A 12,263-nucleotide genomic window follows, 5' to 3' on the forward strand; every position below is an offset into this window, starting at 1 on the left:
CCAAAATGCATTTCTGTGCCTATGTATTCTAGTGGAAGCTTGGAAATGGTATTCGTCCTTCAGAGGAGTTTATCTGTCATTAGGGGTCTTTTTGAACAATATATGAGAAGCTGCAAAGAGACCCAGAATTGCTTACAAACATATTTTCAAAAGCCATTATTCCAAATTGTCCCATTCTTGTGGTTTCCAGTCCATAGCATCTCCATTTCTCTGAGACTGGATCTGGGTAAAGAGAGATAGATAATTTCATCCCAAAATAATCTACAATTAAAGCCATAAATAAATGGAAGCAGTGTTAGAATTTCTGTCAAGATCATTGATGTTATTCTTTCCAGAGTACAACACCATCTTAAAACCAAATGATTAATCTTATTGTGTTTGAATCAGGCTATGAGTGTTTCTTTAATTTTCTGTCTCCTTCCTTCCTTCCTTCCTTCCTTCCTTCCTTCCTTCCTCCCTCTCTCCCTTCCCACAGTTTAATCTATACAATTCCACACTGAAATAAAATAAAAAATAGAAAAGCTATATTTTGCTGAATTTATCTTTCATAGTTTTGACTTTTTCTGCAAAGCTTCTTATAACATGCTAATGGTTTTGAAATGCTAATAGCTCATTAAAGAACACTATATATTTGTCAAAGAGAGTGAGGATAATCCATTGGGCTTCAGGCAACTGATGCAATATTGTCTAACCTATGGGCAGGGTAATTCATTAAAGCTATCTGGGAAATGCTGTACTCATAATAATATAAAATATTAGATTAAGAGGAAAAAAGATTTCTCAGATTGTCTCTCTCATACACACACACACACACACTTTCCCCAATGGACATTTGATTAATACTAAGATTAATTGTGCTCCAATTCATTAGGCAAATATCCTCCTCCAAAGCTCTACCGATACTTCTATACACACATAGGGCTTCACTTCTCTCCACAATCTTTATTTGCAATGAAATTATTCCTGTGGAGATGCCCCTGTAATCAAAGGCAATGTGGAAGATTAGATGTCTGAAATATGTGTGTTGATACTGTTGCAGACACAAGGAGCTCGAAGTATCTGGCAGATAGTGCTTTGGTATTCACTTTAGTAATAATACTTAAAGATGTTGTTCATTTCTTCTTCAGATGAGAGTTACTGCATCTGAGGGTTCTCTTGCTGACAGCTTGAAAACCACTTACCTTTGTCTTTCTGTGGCATGTCTTTTCTGTTTCCTTTTGCCTATTCTGTTTCCTTTGCTATCCATGCTCTGCTTCCTTTGCTCCCAGCCCTCGCAACTTCCTGTTTGTTCCTCATATTGGGATAGTCAGGCTAGGACTGAGGCTGCTGCCACACTGCAGAATTAATGCAGTTTGACACCACTTCATCTGTCATGACTCCATCCTATAGAAGCCTGAGATGCGTAGTTTGTTGTGGCACCAAAGATCTCTGATAGAGAAGGCTAAAAGTCTCAGCAAACTACAAATCCTAGAATTCCATAGCACTGAACCATGACATTTAAAGTGGTGTCAAACTGCATTAATTCTCCAGTGTATAGGCAGCCTGAGTTTTGCCTTTCATCAGCAGTGAATCCAACCTCTATCATAATAATATACTCTATATTGTTGTCCCATACTTGTACTAGCATTTTATGATATAGAGATAACATAATTTCAGTTAAGAGAGTATGATTTGATTAGCATGAGAAGCATTCGTTTTTGTTACTGGGTTTTCAAACAAGCAAAGTTGCCCCTATATAATAGCTAATGGGATCATCCATTTTTCATGGATTTTTGATTATCAAAATTTACTTGACAGAAATATGCTCAGATTGAGCTTGCATGAGAAAAGTCATCCACAGTATTGAGAATCATTTTTCACAGTCATCTCTTGAAGAGGTGCACATTCCAGTATTATACGTCACATATATTATTTCTGTTGTAAACTATTTTAAATTTCTACAAGAGGAGGATCAAGGAGTCTGTGAATCCAGAGTTTTTGGGGAGTTGGGGAGTCCTTGGCAAGGAGTATAAGGAAAACTGTCTCTGGGTGAATTTCTTCAAAGTTGGTTGAGTGTGTAGTTGAAGACTTTCACAGCCAGCATCCATAGTTTTCTGTGGGTTTTTGAGGCCATGTGGCCACATTATAGAAGAATTTATTTCTGATGTTTTCACTGCATCTGTGGCTGGCATCTTCAGAGATTGGTGGCATGGAAGTGTGTGGAGTATATACCTGTAGGACCCTTGTTTGGGAGGATGTGATTTACATGTTAACGGTGGAGTTAGTTTGTGTGCTGCATGTGTTGAATGGCACAGACTGGAGATCTGTTGTGTGCATGGGGGGAATATGCAAAGAGGATTTGTGTCTATTTTATTGTTAATCCATTGTCTGAAGAGAAACCCTTTGAGCTTGGGTGGTGTTCATTTGTTTGTCTTGATTTTTGATTTAGGTATTTTTTTAGGATGTTTATCACACTATACTCTTAAAGTGCTACTATTCCACTTTGACTCCTCTAGCTGCCTCCTGCTGCATTCTGGTATTGGCAGTTTTAAGGAGGGGTATTTAGAATTCTCAGGCAGAGAAGTTCTCTGCCTGAGAATTCTAAATACCCCTCCTTAAAACTGCAAATCCCACAATGCAACAGGAGGCAGCTAGAGGAGTCAAAGTGGAATAGTAGCACTTTAAGAGTATAGTGTGATAAACATCTAGGACTGGTAGCCAAACTTGCTTTATTTCCAGTGTTTCTTCTTTCCTCTTGAAGATGTCCAGGTATTTGTGGATTTCAATGACCCCCCCCCCCAACTATTCTGACCCAGTAGTTGGTGGCATGATCCAGAATTTTGGTGTTTTCAAATAGCATTCTGTTCCCCAATTGGTTTATTACATGTTATGCTACTGCTGGCCCAGTCTGCAGTGTTTCTCGTGTCCCTTGATTTGTGTTTGAATGCTGGGTTTGATGGACCCTATGTAGACTTGTCTACAGCTGGATGATATGTGGTCAACCCTTATGGCCATGAGAAAGTCTCTCCTTCCCTTTGAGGGGTTGTTTGTCCTCACTCCTGGAATCTCCAGGACCAGATGAACTACATCCATGCATATTAGCCCATGTTAAACAGCAGATTCAAAAGTTGCCTGAGCAGAAAGGTCTTTGCATACCAGAAGGACAAGAGAAAGTGAACAAACCTAGACTCGTAGCAGGTGTAAGTAATACACAAGTGTTTAGCATTAACATGAAGGCCTGCAGGAGGGTTGTAAATACATTCAGCTAAACATTCTTACAAGCTTCTTTGCAATCAGAAATGTGTAAGTATGTTCAAAGTAGTCACTGTACTCAGATTTACAAAAGAGTCAGGCATTCGGGGATATGTGTGTGTGTTTAATCTCCTTTGCAGGCAGACTGAATATCTGTATAAAGTTGTAGTGACATTTCTAAAGCCATGCCATGAACTTTGACAGCTATTTCCACCCAGATCTATCGAGTGGACCCATTTTTACCCACACATTATACATAGTAATCTTCAGGCAGGTCTGGAAGAGAATTCGGAAGCTTCAGATTACATGACTAAGCATGTAATACATGGATGGATAAATTAAGTGACAAATTTCTGCTCCAGAGATCCTACCAAAAATGCAAAAACAAACAATACTAAACTTAAAAAAAAAAAAATCAAAAGTGGGCATTCACTTCCACTTCTGGAAAAAAAAACACAGGGTTTTCAGTTGTCAAAGAAAAATTGAGAGGGGGCTGCAACATATTTAAAAGGTGAATCACCACTATTGATGCCATTTCATACTATACAAATATAGCTCTATCAATACAGATTAACTGCCATGGCTGCACCCTATGAAATCCTGAGATTTGTAGTTTGATCAGAGGCATTAAATGAGTTCCCTAAGTGCAAAATTCATGATTCCACAGGATGTTTTCATTGCAATTAAAATGGAATCTTAGCACTTTAACTGTGCAGCATGAAAATGTTCTGGGGACTTCTAGATGTTGTTCACCAGAAGAAAGGGAGTTCAGGGAAACCTGGTAATTTGGGCCTGGACAAATGTTCTTGGTGGGCATACATGACCACAGTGCTGCATTTTATCCGTCCTCTTAAAAATGGAGACACCATTCCCATAGAGCTCTAGTTAGTAACACAATGCAAGAGAAATAGGAGGAGGTGGTGTTTTCAAAAGTACTAGAGCTTTCCTACCAGGCTTTCCCACCAAATAGGACTATTTACAAAATAGAGAGAGATACAAACTCCAGTAGGGTCTGCAGTAGTGCAGAATATTATGCTGGATTTGTTCTACATAGATAACCTAGGGAACCATTCATTTTTCTAGGGCAAGGGAAATTGCACACCAGAGATTTCCTTTAGCAATGGGAAAGCAATTTTTATTAACCAATATTTAATGAATTTATTCCATTTATTGCGTATGACACTACAAGCAAAATGGTCTGTGTGTGTGTGTGTGTGTGTGTGTGTGTGTTGCTTCCCCATAATTGGAAAGAATTTACTAAAACATATTCTTTTTACTTTCTTTTCAAAATACATACAAACAGACATTCACAATGCAAAATACATACCTTTCTTTCTTTCCTTTTTTTATATGGCCCCTCCTTACTTATCAGACCTTCTTTCTCCTCACCTTCCCACCAGGGCCCTCCGTTCTGGTAGTCAATGTCTGCTATCTCAGCCCAGGATTTCTTCTGCCCCATCCCGGATTCGCCCCTTTTCATTTGCTGCCCCTCACTCCTGGAACCTTCTTCCCCCACAAGTAAGAGCCATCACTTCTTTAACCAGCTTCAAAACGGAGTTGAAAACCATCCTGTTCAGAGAAGCCTTCCCAGGCATTGCATAATTGTTGCTTACTACTTGATGTTCTTTTGGTGCCTGTTTATCAAACCATTTCCTGTATTGCTATGCCAAGCCCTCCCTCCAGTCCATCTGCCTTGGTCCAGGCCTCGGAGGTAGAGAGGAACTGCTGGACCTCTTACCCTTTCCCTCCACCACTCCCTTCTCCTTCTGTGTCATGTCTTTTGAGATTGTAAGCCCGAGGGCAGGGATCCGTCTAACTAAAAAGATTGTATGTACAGCGCTGTGTAAATTTACAGTGTTTCATAAATAAAGGTTAATAATAATAATAATAATAATAATAATAATAATAATAATAATAATTTTTTATTTTTTAAAGAAATATAAAATAACACAGTTTACAATATGGAATTATAAATTTCCTTCAAAAACGGGGGGGGGGGGGGGGGACCAAGTAACACCTCCCCCCTCCAAATTAATGCTGGACCATCTAACTATCAAATTATCAAATTATAACAGTTTTCCAGTTAATTTTTAAGTTCTTGTTCCTTATTCTATTATTTAGATTAAATGTTTCTCAAAAAAAAAATTGTTTATTATCGTTCCTCAAGGAATACATTTCTACTAAATTTCTGTTTTGTTAGCCCCCCCCCCCCCGAGCAAAACTCTTTTATATTTTCTTCCTCTCTTCTCCTTTTCTTTTTCTTCTTCTTTTCTTTTCCCCTTAATTTATATAATTCCAAGATTTCTCACAATAATCTATTAAAGCTTGCCAACTTTGTACATTTTTTGCGGAGGATTCTCCTTCTATTGCAATTGACACTTTATCCATCTCATAGATTTCTATCACTTTAAATTTCCAATCATCAAGAGATGGAATGTCCACTGTTTTCCATTTTTGTGCAAGCAAGATCTGAGCTACTGAAACTATATAGGATCACCTTCCAGTATCTAGTTCTATCTTTTAGTTGTATTCCTTGAATCATATTTAAAAGACATATATCTGGAGTATACTCAAAAGATATCTCTAGTATATTACAAATTATGGTATGAAATGATTTCCAAGACTTTGGTGCGCCTGCGTCATACGCGGACACACCATACGCAGCTTTCAGCACATGCTGAAAGCTGTGAGGGAGACCGTGGGAGCATGCGGGGTTCAAGGAGTGGTGCGTCCCATGAAGGATAATGGGGCATGTGCCCATGGCGTGCACGCGCTGCCGCGCTGCCATGCCATGCACAACCCCCATTATTTTCAATGGGGCTCGAGCATAAACTTTTTTTTACATGGGGGGGTCTGGAATGGATCCCCCTAGATAAAAAAGGGTGCACTGTATGTCCACCACATATGAGTCCATGTACTTAAATTTTTCTGGCATTTCCAGCATATGGGGTTATAGTTTTTGTAGATCTTGGCCAATTGAACAGGTGTCAGATACTACCTGGTTTCCATTTTTTTTAAAAAAAAAAATCTTTTATATTCTGATCCCTCCCTTTCCTATCTCAGTTGAAAGTTTTGTACACATCCAACCTGGTTTCTTTAAACATCTCCCATTTTTCCTCCTCATTGGAACTGTCTGAAATTGTGCCTTCGGTATTTCACTTTTAAGAAACTCCTTTCCATCATGAATTCTCTTCTTTTTTAGTATTCCTGACCATAGGTTAATCCTCAGTATTTCCCTAACTTTACTGAAATCAGTTCTCAAATGCATGGCTGACTATACTTTCTACAGAATAACAAGCTTCAGAAATATTATGTCCATCCCTATTCTCAGAAGGTAGGCACTGAGCCTCTGTTTAAAAACCTGTAATAAAAGAAGTCTTCTATTCAACTAAACATTGCATTGTTCCAAAATATGGAAGAAAGTTCTATTGAAATCAAGAAAATTTGAATTTCCAGGTAACATTATCCAGAGTGGGATATACAATACTATGGTGCAGGATATATGCCAAGTAAATGTAAGAAATGCAGTTATATTACTTAAATTCAAAGCTAGGGTTCATTCAAAGTGGTTCTCAACTATTTTGTCTGCTTTTATTTTTAATTCAGTGTTATCTTGAGTATTTTTTTCTTGTTAAGGATGCATACTTATTGATGATCTTATGATCCACAGTGAAAATCTCAGCATATTAACAACATATCTGATGCCTTATAATTCTATACCATTAATTCTTGCATAACTAATAGAAATGCTGCCTGTATTTTGGAGAGTGCTAAAGAACTAATGGAATCCCGATTAAGTTGTAAGGAAGCTTATCATTATTCTCTGCAGCAGCTGATGTAACATAATGCTTGATTGCTGTCGGCAGTCCATTTCTGCAGGATTCATATGGATGTAAGCAGGAAATTACTTAAAGGGAAATTACCCATTACCTGAAACTCTTTTATTACTATGCTCCACTGCTATTACATGGCTGACAAAAACTTAAGATATAGAAAGGATTTATTCATCCTTCACTTGCCATCAAGGTCTGAAATTACCTACACTTTTTTTCCCAGAGCACAGTCATTGCTAATTTTAATGGACACATTTCATTTTCATTATATTACATAGTATTGCTGTTGGTGGTAATGCCCTTATAATGGTAAAGAACAATGCCTGATCATATTAAGGGATGCACCTGTAGGTTTTAGTGCTGGGAATATGGGTGTGAACAGAAAGCAGATTTGCAATGAAGTGCAAGTTTCCAATGGTTGTTATGATAACTACTGGTGTAGTAGAACTGTGGGTCACAGAGCCAAACTCCAGTTGTTGTTGTTCTGGTTAGGGATAATGGCATCATGTGCCATCCCTCTCAGGCTCCAATGCCCCCTCTCAAATGTAGCTGCTATTGTCACTGAAACTGTGTGGGTGGGGTGAATTTTCCTGGTACAGGTTGAATCTCCTATATCTGGAATTCTGAAATCCAAAATACCGCAAAAACCAAAATTGTTCACATGGGTGGATGAGACAGTGACACCCTTGCTTTCTGCTGGTTCAGTTTACACAAAATTTATTTCATACACAAAATTATTTTTAAAATATTGTGTATGAAATTACCTTCAGGCTCTGTGTATAATATATAGGAAACACAAATGAATTTCATGTTTAGACTTGGATTCCATCTCCAAGATATCTCATTATGTATACGCAAATATTCCTACCACCACCTCCCCCTCCCCAAGAAAATATCCAGAATCCTGAACACCCTCTGGTCCCAAGCATTTTGAATAAGGGGGATACAACCTGTAATGGAGCCCTGGTGGCGCAGTGGTTAAATGCCTGTACTGCAGCCACACTCAAAACCACAAGGTTGCGAGTTCAAGACCAGCAAAAGGGCCCAAGCTCGACTCAGGCTTGCATCCTTCCGAGGTCGCTAAAATGAGTACCCAGACTGTTGGGGGCAAATTAGCTTACTTGCTAATTAGCTTACTTGCTGTTCACCGCTATGATCTTTGGAATAGCGGTATATAAATAAAACAAATTATTATTATTATTATACTGCTGTATGCCTACCTTTTGCAAAATGTTTCAAAGTGAATTGGTCTTGAATGAGCAATGAAGATGAGCAATGAAGGTCTGCTAACTTCACAGAAATCTTACTCCCGGTGGATGCAAAAAGTGGCAGAACTAGTTTGTTGATATGATTCTGATTTTTTACCTTATCTTTGGAGATGGCAGGTTTATGGGGATTGACTTGAGTGCCTGAACAACTAAAAATATTATTTGGTTGTTTTTTTTTAAAAAGAAGTTAGAAAAGAGGATAGGCAACCATGTGGCAAAAAGAAGGAATCTGTATTATTGCCAGTGCTAATGGCAACCCACCATGGAACTTTGGGAGATTTTTCCCCCTTCCTTGGAGGAAATGGAGTGAAATTTTGCTTCCCAGTTTCTCTGCCCACAAACAATGTGGAGAATTTGAGAGCACATTTGACAACAGTACTTCCTCCAGATTTGATGAAGAGCTCCACCACTGAATTCAGGATACGTAGAAACTAGCAGTCTATTCGCCACTTTCAAAGAAATGCAGCCTGTTGATTTTAAATCTTTTTCAGTTCAGACTGTTTGAGATTCAGCATCAGAAGGAAAATATTCCTGGCCCAAAAAAATGGAGAATTATCCCCAAAATATATGATACATCAAGGGGGATGGCACTGGCAAAGTTGTGACAATTTGTGATAAGGAATGCAATAATGAATAATTGATTAAGATATGATGCTATACAAAATCATGGTGGATAAGAGACCCAGTTAAAACCTCATCTCTGTCCTTTTCATATGCATTCTTAGGCAAGAAAGTATGGCCTAAATCCTGTTGTTGTTGTTCTCCCATTGAATCTATGGCGGGTTACAGACCGCCATTTAGGACGCTGTGCATGCAGACGTGGCGCGGCGGAAGTGACGCCGCGAGTGCACACCTCATGCCTCGCGGTGCCACTTCAGGGGGCCAAAAAGGAGCACCATTTTGGCCCTCCTTTTTCGCTGCGGCCGGAAGCCTCGCGGTCTGGCCGCTGGGGCTTCCCGCCGCAGCTAATGGCGGCGGCGGGAGAACAGCAGCTTGAGGGCGGTCTGTAACGAGCCACATGAGTACAATGTATTTATATAAGTTCCATTGACTCAGTGAGTTTACTCTAGTTGGGACTAGCAATAGGATTCAGACCCTAATATCCAGTCACCTTTCCATCTGTGAGGTAAGGTTGATTGTCTTTATTAATGAAAACATATGGTGGGCCCTTGGTATCCATTGGGGTTTGGTTCTAGGCCCTTCTGTGAATATCAAAATCCATGGATGCTCAAGTTCCATTACATAAAATGGCATAGTAAAATAGTATCCCTTATATAAAAGGGCCTGATTAAGGTTTCTTTTTTGCATTTAGATGACAATGTTGATGACAGATGATGATGATGATAGACTATTTTAAGCCATTGATATTGTCCCCACAGCTTCCATGAATATAGAGGCTTGACTATATACCCCAGGCTTCCATTCCAGATAGGATGCTTAAAATGACAACCAGAATTGCACAGGAAAATGCTTAATCAGAATGCAGCTGAAGCCAAACTTAAAGTACATATAAGTGCACCTCAACAGAAGGCACTTGCACACACTATTGCCTTTGCTTTATGTACAAATATAAGTTAGGGGCTATACACACTGCCCCTGTCCTGGCCAGATCAGGGCCATGGCAACTTCATGCCACAGCCCCAATCTGGCCTCTAGAGGACACAAAAAGGATCTGCAAAAAGCAACTCCTTTTTGCGTTCTCCAAAGGGTATCATAGCTGCAGCAGCATGTCTGTATGGTGCCCCTTCAGTACTGCATTATGCTGCGTGCCATCTGGAATGGTGCAGGGCATTGTGATGCCCTGAGGGCAGAGTCGGGACATCCAGCATCAGTACACTTTGCCCTGACTCCACCCACAGGCCGGCACAAAGTGCTGGTCTGTAAAAGGCCTTAGTCAAGTATCAATGATTAATGAGGAACTTGTAGATCAGAGAGAAGTCCCTGTCACCGATCCCCACCTTTTAAGGCTCAAATGACAGAAGGTTCCTTTACTGGTGGCCAGTGCATATCAGGTCATACAAGAGAAGAAACATTCATATAATCTAAAGTGTAATTATTTAGGTAACAAAGTATTTCATGGTTTAAAGGTCAAAACTACAACCCTTTAAAAAGTCAGTCACAAAGGTCTCTTTCAAATGGAGGTATGTGAAAGGTATGTAATAAAATGACAAATTGCTAGGATGTAAAGATCAAAAGGGCTTTGGAACAATAACATACTTCTATGGACAGCTCCTGAGTTATTATAAACATTAGTAAAACTTCCATAAATATCAGGCCTGTAGGCCAACAGGCACAACTATTCTCAGAAGTGCTTCTTCTCAGATCTCTTCCAACTGTTCTCTCTCCATCTGTTAGTATTTTTAATTGATTGCATGTTATCAAATGGCTTTCCCCCCATTAAATGACACTGAAATAACCAGAACATATATACGGTACTTGTCTTTTCTGACATAAACCTTTCTGCCTTCATTGCTTTTTCTGTGCTGAGAACATTAATTTTAATGCAGAGTTTTCTCTTCTTTATCCTTCTTTGTCTCTCTACACAGGAGGGTAACAAATAATAAAGGACCCTCACTTTCATGTCTCCTTGAATGAGTTAACTACTTTATTATTTTCTTTTTTTTTTTTCTTTTTTTTTTTTTTTGGCTGTCTCATTTTGAACACTTAACTCTCATAAGGTAAAGCATGGGCTGTTTCATACATTTTAAAATAATACATTGTCTCATTGGTGATAGCGCTGTCATTTGTTTTCATTCTGCTGAGATGTCATTTTCTCAGACTGAAATTTATATTAAAGGAGAGAAGTCCAGCTTCCTGGAAGATGGAATTAAGGAATAGTTTGAAGAGTGTTATTGATGTTATAGCTACTATTACTGTTATTTGGTGTTAAAAATCTTACTGATGAGCAAAACAGTGAATTTTAAAATGGGGACACAAGACAGTAGAAGTTATTCACTTTCAGCAAAGCTTTAGGCATATTTCTAGCTCATTCCTATTTAAACCATTGCCCCCCTCAAGTTTAACTGTGAGTGGATCATGATATAGTTAAAATAAACCACAATATCTCTGCGATTAACTGAGCAACAGAAGTTGTAGCATAAACTTCCATAGACTTGTTCCACTTCATCAGAATCTGAAGAAGACCAAGTCTACGAAAGCTTATGAAAGCTATAATGTCTATGAAAGCTTATGCTACAATTTCTTTCATGTAGTTAGTCCCAAAGGTGCTGCAAAATCACTTTGTGTACTGATTTTCCAGACTAACATGGCTATGTCTCTGCAAATAGTTAATTATTTTGAGAAATGTACGGAAGGAAAATAATTAAGTTTCCCCCACAATTTTATCTTTGAGAGAGGGATCTCTTTAATAGCAAAACTATTAAAAAATGCATGAGACCAGGAAAGTTATCAGACCAGGTAAATAGCTTCTAATACGTTGAGGAAGCACACATGTGTGAAAGCCTGGCACGCTTCCTCAACATCAGGGAATTGTTAGCTGCCCTCCAGTGTCACTGAATCATTCAAGGAGAGGCAATTTCCTCTGAACAGAAATTTTGTGTTCAGAGTAAAATGATAGAACTTTCTACTTCTGAACGTAAGGTTTTATTGGCCCACTGAAGATTCCCCACATTATCCACTGACCAAAACACATTCATGAGTCTTGAAGTTCCCTAAGTATAAGCTTGTAGTTTTGTAGGCACTACTGAGCCTTCTGTTGATAGTTTTAAATGTTACTTTAAATAACTGAAATGATTATGCTACCTGAAAGTATAGGCAGAGCCTGGTTTGTAATCTTACCGATTATATGTACTGTTTTGAGAATTTCAAATATTTGTGAAACAGAAAAGGCAAGCAAGTCTTGCCAGCCTGAATTAAACTTCTGATTAGTTTCAAAAAAGAAAAAGGAAGGAAGGATGAAAGAAAGAAAAGA

This window comes from Sceloporus occidentalis, unplaced genomic scaffold (assembly GCF_023333645.1).
Source record: "Sceloporus occidentalis isolate IW3139 unplaced genomic scaffold, rSceOcc1.0.p SCAF_2, whole genome shotgun sequence".
Taxonomy (NCBI): Eukaryota; Metazoa; Chordata; class Lepidosauria; order Squamata; family Phrynosomatidae; genus Sceloporus; species Sceloporus occidentalis.